Source organism: Pelophylax lessonae, assembly GCF_965119305.1.
Source record: "Pelophylax lessonae genome assembly, chromosome: 7".
NCBI classification, from domain to species: Eukaryota; Metazoa; Chordata; class Amphibia; order Anura; family Ranidae; genus Pelophylax; species Pelophylax lessonae.
In genome coordinates, this window is record NC_138774.1 from 241,721,956 (window position 1) to 241,738,097 (window position 16,142).

The window sequence follows — 16,142 nt, forward strand, 5'->3', positions numbered from 1 at the left end:
GTTTTGTTCTCACAGAGAGTGATAGTAGAGTCAGTCACATAAGAGCTGCTGCTCTAGTGGGTCTTGCCAGCCCACAGTGGGTCTTGCCCACCCACAGGATCATTGATTGTTATGGATCCGGACTGCTCCTATCTATAATAACATTTTGAGACAAACCACAGGTCCAGAAATGTCACCAGAAATGTTAAATGCGTTTATATATCTGAAAACTGCTATGGTTGTAGCGCCTGCACTGGGCCTCCCAAATCATGGAAAAATGTTTTGTGTTTATGCAAGGGACAATTGTAAGACCATGACAGGTGTACTTGCCCAGGAGTATGGTGGTAAACTTTGCCCTATAAGTTTTTATCCAAAGATGGTCGCAGTCCAGGCCTAAAGGCATGCCTGAAGTGACTCTGAACATAGCACATAGCATCTTGTGAGATGGTAATAGGGATGGCCACATCATTTGCCCTAGGTAGGCCCCAGTTTTAAATGGGCTACTGGTAATAAACGTTATGTTACACCACAACATGCTACAGAACAGGTTTTAAGGACTTGGGTGATGTTTTAGAAAAAGTTGAGAACGGCCTTTTTCTAAAAGAGGGGAGATCTTGTATCCCCGCAGCTAGCGCCCCACTGTTTATTGCCTAGTATTATGGAATAGGACACAGGGGGTGGGAAAGAACATATACAGTATTACTGGCAGTTTTTTTTTTATTTGCAAGCCCATCTAAATTCATGAAAGCATATGTTGCTAGATGCATCACCTGTATTAGGTACAAACAATCCAAACATATAAGGCCAAACATGAGCATCTCCAATACCCATCAACCCCATTCACACATCTACAAATAGGTTTTCACATATAGGCCCAAAGCAGGGGAGAAATAAGAGTTCCTTTTAGTCAATAGTAGATGGGTTCAGCAGATGATATGGGCCAAGAACCACATGACTGCCTGGAAACTATTGAAAGTGTCACTTCACCCCGTGCAGACATGATGAAAGAGCTCATCACCAACCTTCTTCAGGCTATGTTGTTACCCTCAGAGTTAGCTATCATTCACTGTAGGGCACATACCAGAGGTACTGATGACATCTCCAAGGGCAACGCACTAGCAGACAAAATAGCAAAGGCAGCTGCACAACAGTTACCTTTAGGAGCCCTAAAACAAATGCCTGTCCTAACCCACATCCTCCCCGATGATGCCCAGTTGATCACAGATCTACAAGCCTCAGCCACTGCTGAGGAATTGGAGGACTGGGGTTATCCTGTCTTGCAAAAGAATCCTATAACAGGATTAATTTGCAAAGAGGGGAAACCGTGTATACCCCGTAATAGTGCTCCTATTTGCATTGCCCACTACCATGGAATAGGACACATAGGATGGAAGGCCACTTTAAAACAGATTCAGAAAGATTTTTACATCACGGGCACAGCTCGATTAGTTGAAAATAATGTAAAAAAAAAAAAAAAAAAAATGCCTTACCTGCATTAGGAGTAATCCGCACATGAACACTTGCCCTATCCCACAACACAATTCACGCATCTGCAGATTGATTTTATACACATCCCTCTCCCAAGAGGGGGAACACAACCAGCATGTGTCATCACTGACATGTTTTCTCGATGGCCGGAAATGTTCCCCACTAAAAGAGAAGGTGCCAGAAACTAGTCAAAATCCTGAAAATAGAGCTCAGGAATAGTGGAAAGGATGAAAAGGACAAGTTGAGAAAAAAGTAATTGAAATTTTGAATCAAGTAGAACGAAAAGTTGCTCGCACCTTTCTTTTCTTTTCACAGATACCAACCCATTCCTTGGAGGAGGGAGATGAAGTGGTGATCAAACTGTACCCCAAAGGAAAGAAACCACAGGATTTCGCCTATGGCCCTCCCACTACCGTTGTTGCAGTAACCAGAACAGCAGTCCTGACTGAAGACAGCCCCACCTGGATCCACGCTACTCGAGTAAAATTGGTAAAGGAGGCTCCACCCCCAGAAGCAAGTCCAGATCCAGACCCAAGAGAGGTACTAACGGGGGCGGACGGCCCTGACCTTGAACAGGAAGGTCCAGAAGCAAGAGAGGTACTAACGGGAGTGGACGACTCTGACCTCGAACAGGATAGTCAAGAAAAGGGGGTTTTTCAGAGGCAGGCGGCCCTGACCCTGTAGAAAAATGACATTCCCAATAGCACCAGATTCTGGAAAACTTTGGCTACTTATAGGACTCGTATCATTTTCAGTCTTCTCTGTAGTATGGGTTACCACTAACTGTATTTATCATCCAGAAGACCTGGTAGGGCTACAGGCCATTTGCGGAGCTTCCAACACCCCAACACAGAGTAATGCACATAACAGACAAAAGAGAGATGAAAGCTAAAAAAGTCTTACAGATAAAATGTCATTGTTGCAATTTAAATATGCCTATGCCCAGAAGTCCGGATATGAAAAATGTTGGATATGTAGTAAACTCCATCCTAGCACAGCTAGAATTCCCCTATTAGCAATACCTTTAAACTTCACCCCTTTTCTAAATGGTACACCTCCTGTTGTCCTCACCAATGTCACGAGAACACTCTCAAATGATACCCTCACTTTCCAAATTATTGGTAGAAGTCATTCCCCAGACTGGTGTTTTAGGTTGGGAAACTCCACCAAGGGAGCTGAAGTGTGCCGGCAAACTAAGATTAATTTCTCAATGACCTCGATGGACAGCTCCTTCTGGCACACCTCAGAACCAGCCCTAAACGCCACTCTGATGAACTTTCTTAACTCCAGTTCCACTTCCTCTTCCCCAGTAGGACGGTTGTTGTCAAATTTAGCTTGGTCTAGTTATTCTGACCAAATAATGGCAATATTTCACAAACGTCCCCTAGCCTTGGGAAACAGTACTTATATTTGTTGTGGAAAGATTTGTCACCCTTGGATCCCTATTGCACCCCAAGGGTGGTGTTACCTCGCATCTCTAGTTCCCATCATGGGTGTAGTGGGAGACAACAAAGGAGGACATCTCCTCGAAGCTAGTATGCATCCTAGGTATCCCCTCAAACACCGCAATAAAAGAGAATTATTCCTTGAAAAGGATATGGTATGGGCCTGGTTCCCCTCATGGACCGGATGGGGAATAGACATGATGAAAAGGTTGAATAATTACTCTAAAATTCTCGATGACATCCTAGATAAGAACTCAGGAGACATTACTAAATTAAATATAGAAGTGAGGGCAATTAAGAAACAACTTGAGCTCCATGACCTAGCCATAGAAAGTATGAGTGCTGCTCTTACTGGGTTATGTGAAGTTACGGAGGGTTATGAATGCTGCACATGGATACACAACACTTCTGTTGAGATACCCGATTATTATGATATTATTACACAGCACCGGAAGGAAGTAGATAAGCTGCAACAGGAAGCCAGGAATATTGCTAAGACATGGAGTCCTTTTAGTAATGTAGAGTTTGGAGTCGGAGGAATATTTTCCTGGTTGAAAAATATTGCTATGACTGTTATAATGGTTCTGCTCTTTTTGTTATTCCTATATGCATGCTTCAAGCTGGTAATGTGTATTATTGCTAGAGCTTCCAGGCCAAAGGTGAAGAATATTTCAATGCTATCCCACCAAATTGCAGGCTGCAAGAAACCCCCAACTAACAGCCCTAATGAATATACTAAGTATGTCAAGAGTCACAAACAAAAGGGAAAGAGTAACCTTACTATCTAGGGAGTGACACAGGGTTTTTTTTTCTGGGAAAATCAATTGGGAAGATTATTGATTTTAAGAGGGGATTGTGGGAGATGGGGAGGTATCAATTTTATTTGCCCTCCATTCTGTATGTTCCCACTCCATTTTCTATGTATCTTAGTTATACAAGCTTTGCAAATGTGTACGTGTTACAGTTATGGCAAGTTTCTGTTTGTGGTTTTTGATGAAATCATGGCAGAGTGGCCCGACGGAAGCCTCTCCTCAGTGTAAGACACATGAAAGCCCGCATGGAGTTTGCTGAAAAAACACCTGAAGGACTCCAAGATGGTGAGAAATAAGAATGAACTTAAATGATTTTAGCAAATGGCTGCAATATAACAAAGAGTGAAAAATTTAAGGGGGTCTGAATACTTTCCGTACCCACTGTAACACAGTACTGCATTAAAGGAATAATGCTGAGCAGGGCTTTTTTTCTCCGAGAATAGGTGTAGGTACTCCCCTCTTCTGAGTCACCCCTTGTCTCCACCCCCCTACCCACCTTCCAGCGCTGTCCTTTGGTTCCACCCTCTACCCATCGAATTTGTTAATGATAACTAGAAGAGCAGTAAAATAGACCCCCTGGAATTAGCTACAATAGACCCCCCCCCCCCAGCAACAATAAATCTTCCCCTGCAACAATAGAAAAAACAGTAAAATAGATCCTCTGCAATCAGCAACAACAGACCCTCAACAACAATAGCCCCCCAGCAACAATAAATCCTCCCCTGCAACAATAGCCTCACCCACAACAAAATGCCCTCCAGCAACAATAGATTCACCCCAGCAACAATAGATCCCCCAGCAGCCAGCATCAAGAGGCCCTTCAGCTCACCCCACTGACCCCAGCACCCCTTTGCCATTGCATATATTCAGACTGGAGGTTCCGGAACTGCGTTCCCCCGCATTCCCGCTGAAAAAAAGCCCTGATGCTGAGACCCTAAGTGCCGGTTCACACTATTACGACTTGTCAGGCGACTTGGTCAGCCTGGCAAGTCGTGCACCGTCGCGGTCATTGAGTAGTACAGGACCGGTTCTAATAGGAGCGACACAAGTCGCTCTGACTTAGAAAAAGGGGCCCTGTACTACTTTGGGGCGACCTGATGGCGACTTGCATTGACATTCTTTTAAGAAGTCCGTGCAAGTCGCGCCGAAGTCGCGCTGCACGCGACTTCACAGGTCGCCCCCTAAGTCGGAGCGACCTAGTGTGAAGCGGCACTAAGACCAAAAATACAGTATAAATATATATATATATATATATATAAATATATATATATATTTATATACAGTATATAGTTATTTATACAGTATAATTATAGAGAGAGAGAGCGAAAAATTGAGTCATTAGCTACCTGTAAGCCAGCCTCGTGTCTAGTCAGTGGCCTCAGACTGGCGGTAAATGAGGATGCAATGGGGAAGCATTTATAATAACTGATCTCTGTAACAGTTAACAAGCAAAGGACAGTTGTATTGCTGACAATGATTTTGAGGCATACCTGTGAGGAGCAAATCTAACTATCCACACACCCAAAAAAAATAATTAAAATAAAATCCAAGATAACAGATCCTTCTTTTATGAAGATAAATATATCTCTAATGTCTTCTTAAAACCATCCAAAAATGTAGCCCTCTCTGGCTGGCCTCAGAAGGCTTTAGCTTTTAGTCCGAACCATCAACAACTCAGGGAGGACCTTGGCCATTCATGAACTACTCTACCATTTGTGATGCCAAGGAGATGCTAAAGGGTTAACTATATCTGGAAACAGTATTTTGCTCCGTGTTACATGCCTGAGTGCTTTCGGTGACATGCAATATACCGCAGTCAGATAATCAGCAACCAGACAAAAAGCCTGTGCGCCTTTTGTTTATTAAAACACCCCGGAGGATTTACAGGGAAAGAGAAATTGTGACGTCCCTGCTGTTAATTAAGGCTGCAGAGAAGATTTTAAGCTGAGGCGCTGTCTCACCTCAGTGCTGAAGCTATTAAGGCAGATGGATACACACAGAGCGCTCGCACATTTGTAAAGCTTTTAGCTTTTCCAGCATGCAAAAAAAAAAAGAGAAGGGCCCTGGCGACAGATTTAATAGCAATAATGAAAGGTGGATGTGATTATTAACGTTAAGATAGCAGCATTAGCATGTAAGCTGAGCCACCCACAAGTGTTTATACATGGCTTATACATCTCCTCTACTGTTCCCTTCAGGAAGATGCTATTAGACTGTGAGCTCCTTGATTTCATATACAGGACGTTACATCTGGGTCTGCATTGCTTTGTCCCTATTAGAGACTTCAAATGTGAAATTTGCAAGAACCTTTTTTTTATGACACAGGACACCTAGCGTCACCATGATTACTTTATTCTTCAGCCAGGCAAGGCAAGAAGAGTTCTTTTAGATGGGTGGCTGGGTGGGCAAAAAAACAAAAAAAAAACAGTGACTGCCTACCCGAATTCCAATAGTACAGGATGTTTTGCCTTGTGGTCTTTTTAACTCTGGGTGCAGAGTCTAATAGACAACATCATTGAGTTCAATGGGGCTGCAACGCTAACATGAGTCAATTTGTCAGGGTCCAGATCTGAACCTGGGACTTCTGTGGTTTCTGGCTGCAGCTCTTCTTGCTATGCCACCTAAGATGCTGGACAGCTCCCTGCCTGATCCCTTGGACAACCTTACATTCTATCTTATTTCTGGTAAACTTTGAATTTATTACTCTTCCCACGAACTGTCTGATTTAAGCCATGTCTCCTCAATTCCTGTTTGCCAGATTATTGTGCTCTTTCCAGCCAATGTCTTGCTCCTTGCATACCTGCTGCTGTCCTTATATTCGTTATCGAACCTTGGCTTGTTCATTGACTATGTTTCCATCTGATCCCATCCAGCTACTACTTGTTACTGACCTTTTAGCTTGTTCATTAACTATGCTTCTGCTTGTTCCCTATCTGCTTCTTCCATTGCCTGACCCCAGCTTTCTCTTTTCCACTAGGCAATTCAGAAGGCCTTGACCTGGCTTTAGCAAAACCCAAATCTACCATCAGGAGTTCAAGTGAAGACCCTGCACCACAGGGGAGCCCCATTCATCCGCTAGGGGGATCTGCTTGTATATCACCAGCTGATTACTTGTGAACCTCTCCACTGCTACAGCCTCTGGCCCACAAGCCTGATCCCAGACCATAACACAAATGCTCAGCTCCTGGTCGCACAATGTAAAATTGCTATTCAGCAATTTAGAAATACAGTTCTTTTTTTTTTCAGAGGGCAAAAAGCAGTACCTCAAGTCAGAAAGAAGCCTAAGGCCTTTTGCACACCAGCGCCTAAACCCCGTCCATTTAAATTCCAACACGTTTTCCCCTTCCAGAAAGGCCCTGATGCTGCGTACAGCCACCCATAGACATGAATTGCTGTGCGCGAATGTACTCAGGTACACGCCAGTGCTTATGTAAAAACGTGCAGCGTATGTCCATAATGCAAAACATAGAACATTTATAGCGTACAGGCATATGCAAAAAAAATTTTTTTTTATAATTTCCTGCATGCACCTGTTTGCCAAAAAAGTGTTTTGATAGCTACAGGTTTTATCCAAGTACAGCCGGTCATGAATTTGAGAGATGGTACGCAGCATTCGGATTTTCTGGGCTTAGGAGTGGAAATGCAGGACTTTACAGTGCAGGGGATCAGGCACCCATGTGCAAAAGGCCTAACTGAACCACACTTTGCATAAACTAGGATTAATCATGCAAATGTAACAATTTGTGCAGCTCACAGTCCTTACCAATAATTACCAAAAATCACTCACAGTCCTTACCAATAATTACCAAAAATCACTCACAGTCCTTACCAATAATTACCAAAAATCACTTACTTCATTAAGGTGGAAGTAAACTCTAATAAATATCTCTCTCCTATTTGCTCTCTATTGGTCTGTTAAAAATATAGTTGAAAGCATTTTGTTATGTTGTTTAGTAGGTGCAAACAGACTTTACAATCACTTTAAAGGCCCGTACACACGAGTCGAAATTCGGCCGGGAATTTTCGTCCGACGACCGATCTGCCGATTTTCGGCTTGTTAGTATGGTGCTCTCCACAACCGACTCCGACATTTCGGACGAAAAAATTCTGGTGTGCAAGCTATAAAAATTTTGTCCACTGTCAAAACACGTCTGATTTTTGTGCAGTCACCAGTCATTACAGATTTCGACAGGGAAAAATCTTATGAGCAAGACTGGGCATGCTCAGAGATGAAAGAACACATACAAAGCAATCCAACACATGACATCACTTCTGAAGTAAAATTCTGTCGTACGGGAAAATTCCTGTGCAGTCTAGAGCACATTCCAACCAACAGACACCACTCTGGACAAAAGATGAACGACCGGTCGGCGGAAATTCATTGCGTGTGTACGAGGCTTAAGAGGGGATATGACATTCAAAACTTTAAATGGTGACCCTAGCTTCGGGAGGAAGCTTTTCAATCTTAAGTTTCAAAAGAAGACAAGTGGCCACAGACTAAAGATAGATGAGAAACAGTTCGATCTTAAACTGCTTAAGAGGTTCTTTACTGTTAGAGTGGTAAGGGTGTGGAACTCCCTTCCACATTTGGTCAGCGGGGATTGTGGAAAAATTCAAAAAACTTAGATGTGTTTTGTAGCAAGCTCAATGTACAAGGATATGGAAAATGGTAATAATATAAACACACACACACATACAAACTCAGGTTGAACTGGAAGGACTGATGTCCTTATTCAACCTTACCAACTATGTAAAGCCTTGTCTTTTAAAGTGTAACTTCATTTTTGTTGAGAAAAAGCAATGGAGATGCACCGAAATTTCGATGGCCAAAACATCGAGCGAAAATTTAGATTTTGGGGACAGAGAAAAAGGTGGCGATAATGGTGCCAAAAATGCACACGATCTTGCCGTGATTTTGCCACAATTTGACTGTGCTCGTGGTGTGTTTTTCATAGGTCATGTGACTTAAAAACCACATCAAAAATGTAACACAGGTGCATTATTGATGCGTCCTTGCTGCGTTTTCAATCTACTTCAATGGGGAAGTGCGTTTTTGGCGCGGTTTTTTTAACTGACCAAAAATGCAGGAAGCAAGGTTTTTAACACCACAACAGAAGTGAAACAGACCAGTGTGAAAACATACAGTGCACTCTCAGTGTTCTAATAAGAAAATCTGCAGTGTCGGCACCCCTTTAGAAGTATTTTTTTTTTTTTTTTTATTTATTATTTATTTGTTTATTGGGATGATTAAGCATGTCATACAAAACAATATTGTGCACATAGTAGTACATCTTTTCTCAAGGCATCTAAATATCAGTAATCAGTAACAGAGAAGGTAAAGGATAAAGGAGGAAAGAAAGGTTAAGGAAAAGAGAGGGGAGTGTAGCTTTGTGCCATGTATCAGGATCCCGGACCATAGCATTTAAAATGGTTAACCATAAATGAAAGGTGAAAAGAGGCTATCAGTAGCAGTAAATCATGTCCAATTACAAAAGTGATATGTTAAAGCATGAAATAAAATTAGGGCTACTCGGCGGACATTATTTTTGCATAACGAGGAGTGAACGTTAAGCCAACATGCCCAGATCTTAGTGACAGTGGACTACTGTATATATTACGGGCTTCACAGGTAAGATCTTCCATTGTATAGATGTGGCCTACAGATTGGCACCATACAGTATTTTCAGTGAAGGGATATCTTGTTTCCTCCAATATAGAGGAATTAGGGATTTAATTGCATTAAGAAGGTGGGGGATGATAGTATGTTTCTAGGCTTTAATAGATTCATGAGAGCAATGAAAGAGTGTGATCCAAGGGTCATAAGGCAAGGGGGTGCCAGAAATAAGTGAGATTAGGGATCTGATTTCTTTCTAAAAGGGGCGTATGTTGGGGCAGGACCACCAGATGTGGGCATGAGAGGTTATTAGTACACATCTACACCAACAAAGAGGTGAGTATTCAGGTAATAAACAATGTAGACGAATCGGAGAGTAATGCCATTGTGACAGGAGTTTAAAGTTCATCTCCATAGATCTAGAGGAGAGATTACACATGGGATAATTGGAGTATTTTGTCTTTCAGAGCATCAGTAAATGTTCGTTGCAGCTCCATCTCCCATGTATGTATATAAGCAGGAAGTCATTTCTATCTAGATCTTGTAAAGCTGTGTAAAATTGGGAAATACTTCTGGAGAGGCCATTTTTTAAGGAAAAGACGTGTTCAATAGGGGAAAAGTCTTTGTAGGATCTTAGTGATTTAGGTAGGGAGCATATAAACTGGGATAGTTGGTTATAGCGCCATTCATCGAATTTAATAATAGTGGAAGGTGGTTGAGTTTCCATAGAGGTAGAAGTTTTCCATCCTGTAGCACTTGGAGTAGGAAAAGTTGGAAAGAAGTATTCCAGGTAAGAAAGCCCTTATCCATCAGGCCAGGTCTAAAGATAGTGGTAGAAGAGGTGAGTTACAATTTCCGTGAGATGTTTTTTTGATGTTGTCCCAAAGTATCAGGTAGGTCTCGATATTGTCTTGGGATCCACGGAAGAAGGTGCAGTGAAGATTGGCTAAGTTGGTTTTCCAGTTGGATCCACAGCTTGTCTTGACTGTGGGAAGACCATTCTGCAATCCTGGGAAGTACAAATGCCTGGAAATAATGCTTCAGGTCAGGTAAAGCAAGACCCCTTCGACATTTAGATCTGATGAGTGCTCTTTTGGATATTCAAGGTTTAGAATGTTTCCAAATGTATTTGCCTATAAGGGATTGGAGAATAGTAAAGTAGCCAGGAGGGACACAGTAGGGGATCATTTGGAACAAGAAAAGCAGACGGGGCAACACATTCATCTTGAAAACATTTATTCTACCCAACCAAGTACTGTATGTGCAAAGGAGTTCCAACAATTCAGATCACAACGAACAGTATTGAGCAGAGGCATATAATTAGCTTGAAAAACTTTAGAAAGGGAGGAGCTCAGCGATGTCCTAAGATATTTTAATGATGAGCTTTGCCAAGCGAATGCAAAAGCCTCTTTTAACACTTGTGCATCTCTCTGTGGTACAGTGAGGTTAAGTATCTCTGATTTGGCGAGATTAATCTTGAAGTTCGAGATCACGACGAAGGCAGAGAAAGCCGACATCAGGTTGGATAGAGTCATTTTTGGTTGTCTTACATAGAAAAGAATGTCATCTGTATATGCAGCATATTTATGTACCTTTTGACCCACTATAATGCCGTGTATATTACACTCCTATAGAAGTATTTAACCCTTGGGGAGTATCTCACCAAATTTGGAATTCCTATTGCAGAGGATGCCTAAATTTTTGACTATTTTAGTGCAGACATCTGGGAAAATCAGTGAGCCGATCACACAAGCAGAAAATTACATTTCTGGGTTTCCATATTGCACTGAATTTTCAAAAACATTGCAATGGATGTAGGTTTAAAAGGAAAGGTAATTTTTAATAAAATTAAATTACAAAATGGCTTGGCTTGTCTAGCAATTGTATATTTTATATATATATATATATATATATATATATATATATATATATATATATTTTTTTTTTTTTTTATTTTGCTATATTTATTTCTAGAAAAGTGGTATTAACCTACCGTAAAGACCTGGAGTAACATTATCTAAAATATTGTCAGTACCCTCACAGCCATGTAACACTTGTATCACATGTTGATAAACCTCAGGGGCAGATCATATGCCAAACTGGAAGAGACCTTTTATAACTGAAATATACAGTACAGTATATTATGTCTCTAGAATCTGGGATAAATACTAATTATAGCCCATATCAAGGCCAATATACTGAAAACAAATGCTCCGTTTTCACTATGCATATCCTCAGTGCTCAGCAGGTCAAGTGTAAAAATATATAAATAAACGTGTGGCGCTAATAATGGTGCATTTGGGGAAAAAATTGCATTTTATGTATATATATATATATATATATATATGTATATATACATACATAAATTCAGATAAAGACAGTGTGAAAAGTCCATATAAAAGTCCATAAATGAAGCAAAAGAAATGAATCCAATAGTGAAAAAAAGTTGTGCTTTTTAAGAACCATAAGTCCCAGCATGCAGATGAAACCAATACTCCTCTCATGGCAAATGGGAAGAAGTCACCAGTGGATAAAAACAAATTGGCTGCTTACCAGATAATAATGGCCACCCAACTTAACCACTTCCCGACCATCTGCCGCAGTGCAGGGTGGCTCTCCTGCGTAAACCAATGTAGATCTACATCGGCCGCATGCATGAAGCTCGGCAGCGGGGAAGCCGCTGCGGGTGTCAGGCGGCTCCGATTGCCGCCTGACACCCGTGGTCTCTCCCCGCTGAGAGAGTAGGACTGTCGGCTGTTGTAAACACAGCTGACTGTCCTTCTCCCTGGGATGATCATAGAGATCATGTGATCCTTCTATATAGGATCACATGTCTCTATGGTAATTTCACAAGCCACGCCCCCCTCCCCCACAGTTAGAATCACTCCCCTAGGCTCACATTTAACCCACTGATCACCCATAGGGTTAACCCCTTCCCTGCTAGTGTCATTATTACAGTAACTATAAACAGTATATTTTTAGCACTGATTACTGTAGTAATGTCCCCAAAAGTGTCAAAAATGTCAGTTAGGGGTCCAATCTGTCCGCCGCAATGTCACAGTCCCAGAAAAAAATCGCAGATCGCCGCCGTTACTAGTAGAAAAAAAAACAATAAAAATTACATAAATCTTTCCCGTAGTTAGTAGACGCGATAACGTTTGCACAAACCAATCAAAATACGCTTATTGCAATTTTTTTTACTCAAAAAAGAGCCATCAGTTGCAGAATAGATCCTCAGATGAGACTATTAGAGTACACTCGCAAGAAGGCACATAGGAACCACGTGTATGGGAAAGAAATAAAAAAGGCACATAGCATAATACCGTTTAAAAAGCAATCCATTTATTATAAATAAGTGCACTCACATTACGTAGAGGACAATCAAGCATATCCATATCTCCAAAGACTGGTAAAATTCAAGAGCTGCAGCGTTTGTGTAGTAAAAAGCTGGCTTGGGGGTGTGGCGACGTCACGTCTGGTCCCACCCAACGCGTTTCGTCACACAGTTGACGTCGTAGGGGGCCGAGTATAAAAATAACCACTGATATATGATTTACATTACCTTATCTGATAATATTTATTTGCAATTGTGAGAAATTTTATTGCAGCAAACATTCGCAAATTTACTTCGCTTTCCATACAAATGAATGTTATGATGCCATAATACACCTCCAACTCATATGGTCTTTTCTACTAGTATGTTTCAGACCATAACTTTTATCAGCTGTAGTATACCCTAACGCCTTTTGACATATAGGGGTTTAATTTAGCAGCAGAATTGGATACATGTGTTTTTATTTCCTTATGCCGTTTTTGGAAGAAATAGTTAACAATTTGAAATAAATGCATTTTCCTCTACATTTTCCACAATGCAACAATTAGGTAATTTCTGTACACCAAATATTTGTCTCCAAACATAACGTATGATTTCTATGTTGCATAGAGAAATGGTAAAACTCAAAGCTATCATTTGCCTTTTACCTTAAGCCTCGTACACACGTACCGATTGTCGGCCGAACGATCGGCCGTTTTTTGTCCAGGGCCGTCGTGTCTGTTGAAAACTGCAAAAGACTGCACACGAATTTTGTCGGCCAACAACAGCCGACTGCAGAAGTGATGTCATGTGATGGTTAACTTTCCTGGTCTTTTTTCTTTTCTGAGCATGCCCAGTCTTGCTAATCGGCTGTCTGTCGGCCGAAATCTGTACTGACTGGCGAACAATCGGCCGTTCTGGTGTTGGCCAACAAAAATTTTAATGCCTGCATGACAGATTCTGTTCGGCCGAAAATGCGCTGTCGGCAGCATCATACTAACAAGCCTACAATCGGCTGATCGGTCGTCGGCTGAATATTTACGGCCGACAATTGGTACGTGTGTACGGGGCTTAAGGCGAACCCAATTCCCCTTTATACACTGCATTGTAACACACACAGGAAAAAAAAAGTATGTGCCAGCATACTTGTAAAATAAGCGCAAGCCTAGTTGGCGAGGGTACAAATGAGAATGACTATAACTCTTTTGCAAATGTGTGTGGTAGCTAAACATTTAAATTTGGTTGCATTCACTTATCTGAGCATTTGATGCTTGCACATTGATGGAAACATCATCCAGATCATCCAACATCATTGCTGGTACCCGCCATTACCTCCCCCAATGCACCTCTGCAGCAACAGGTTACTTCTAACAATTATCTGCTGCTAGCTGCAATGTGCTGTTACTACTATGTACTAAGCAATTTGTGGTGATTGCTGTATACTGTAGCTTGATCCCTCAAAAAAAAAACCTTGCTGGTTTTTAAGATTCCACTGTATTGGTTTTTCTGTATATATGGAGAAAAAGATCTGTATGAAAATAAATCAAGCCCACTTAATGAAAGGTTTCTAGCAATGTCCACCTGATACAAATTTATAGTTTCTCTACCACCACCAATGACAGCTACTTATCTTTTGACATCAAATCCATCCACGAAAGGCTACAAAACGAATAGGGGATTTGAATTATAATACTGTATATATCTACTGTATACACACACCGTGGAAATCCATTATTTACACACAAGAACATTTTAGATGTAAATGCTGGCCAGGACTATGCTGAGAGTATAAAGAACCTCTTTCCGAAACTTGATGTTATTATCTCTATGCCCTCTAGCCCTGAGGGAACCACCATGGCCCCCATGAATGTACAAACCCAATTCCAAAAAAGTTGGGACACTGTACAAATTGTGAGTAAAAAAGGAATGGACTAATTTACAAATCTCTTAAACTTATATTTTATTCACAATATAATATAGATAACATATCAAATGTTGAAAGTGAGAAATTTTGAAATGTCATGCCAAATATTGGCACATTTTGGATTTCATGAGAGCTCCACATTCCAAAAAACTTGGGACGGTTGGAAGAGCTGGAGGACCAATTTGCAACTTATTAGGTCAATTGGCAACATGATTGGGTATAAAACGAGCCTCTCAGAGTGGCAGTGTCTCTCAGAAGTCAAGATGGGCAGAGGATCACCAATTCCCCCAATGCTGCGGCGACAAATAGTGAAGCAATATCAGAAAGGAGTTTCTCAGAGAAATATTGCAAAGAGTTTGGAGTTATCATCATCTACAGTGCATAATATCATCCAAAGATTCAGAGAATCCGGAACAATCTCTGTGCATAAGGGTCAAGGCCGGAAAACCATATTGGATGCCTATGATCTTCGGGTCCTTAGACGGCACTGCATCACATACAGGATTGCTACTGTAATGGAAATCACAACGTGGGCTCAGGAATACTTCCAGAAAACATTGTCGGTGAACACAATCCACCGTGCCATTCGTTGCTGCCGGCTAAAACGCTATAGGCCAAAAAAGAAGCCATATCTAAACATGATCCAGAAGCGCAGGCGTTTTCTCTGGGCCAAGGCTAAAGCGGAGTTCTGGCCACAAAATTTTTTTTTCAATAAAAATAACCAGGGACAGTCAGGGCTACTACATTCCACAATGGATAGCCTCTGTACTGTCCCGGGTCGCACTTACCTGCAAGAAGAAATACTTCCCTTTTAAAATTTCTTCTCCAGCGTTGCCATCTCGGATGTGGGCAGCTGAAGCCAGCGCAATCCTCTTCTGCGTCCTCTTCCGTGCCCTCTTCTCCCGGAATGAGCCTGCACCGGCCCCGCTCGTCACTTTCGGTGCGGCGCCGCATTCCTCCACAGCTTCTGGGCATGCCCAGAAGCTGTTTAGCAGGGAATGCTGCGCCGTACCGGAATGCCGGCGCATTGATTTCTGGGAGCGATAACGTTCAGCTCCCAGGAATCATTGCAAATTGTGACGGCGCGGGCCGTGGCCGCCGAGGGAGGAAGTGGAAGAAAGGCGAGTATATTTTTCTACAATAACAAGGTAGGTAAACAAAAAAAAAAATCTTAACTATCCATTTCTTTTTCAGGTGACAAATAGGAAGCGGATGGCCACAAAATCGATTATGTCGATTTTGTGGTCGGAACTCCGCTTTAAAATGGACTGTGGCGAAGTGTAAAACTGTTCTGTGGTCAGACGAATCAAAATTTGAAGTTCTTTTCGGAAAACTGGGGAGCCATGTCATCCAGACAAAAGAGGACATGGACAATCCAAGTTGTTGTCAGCACTCAGTTCAGAAGCCTGCATCTCTGATAGTATGGGGTTGCATGAGTGTGTGTGCCATGGACAGCTTACACATCTGGAAAGGCACCATCAATGCTGAAAGGTATATCCAAGTTCTAGAACAACATATCCTCCCATCCAGACGTCGTCTCTTTCAGGGAAGACCTTGCATTTTCCAA

At 41.7% G+C, this 16,142-nt stretch overlaps 1 pseudogene across 1 annotated transcript; it reads left to right on the forward strand.

Moving 5' to 3' along the window:
* The first annotated feature begins 2,155 nt into the window (after window positions 1-2,155).
* LOC309560609 lies at window positions 2,156-3,700 on the forward strand (annotated as a pseudogene). The gene has a single exon. The product of its transcript is annotated as an uncharacterized misc_RNA (transcript).
* Window positions 3,701-16,142: the final 12,442 nt, after the last annotated feature.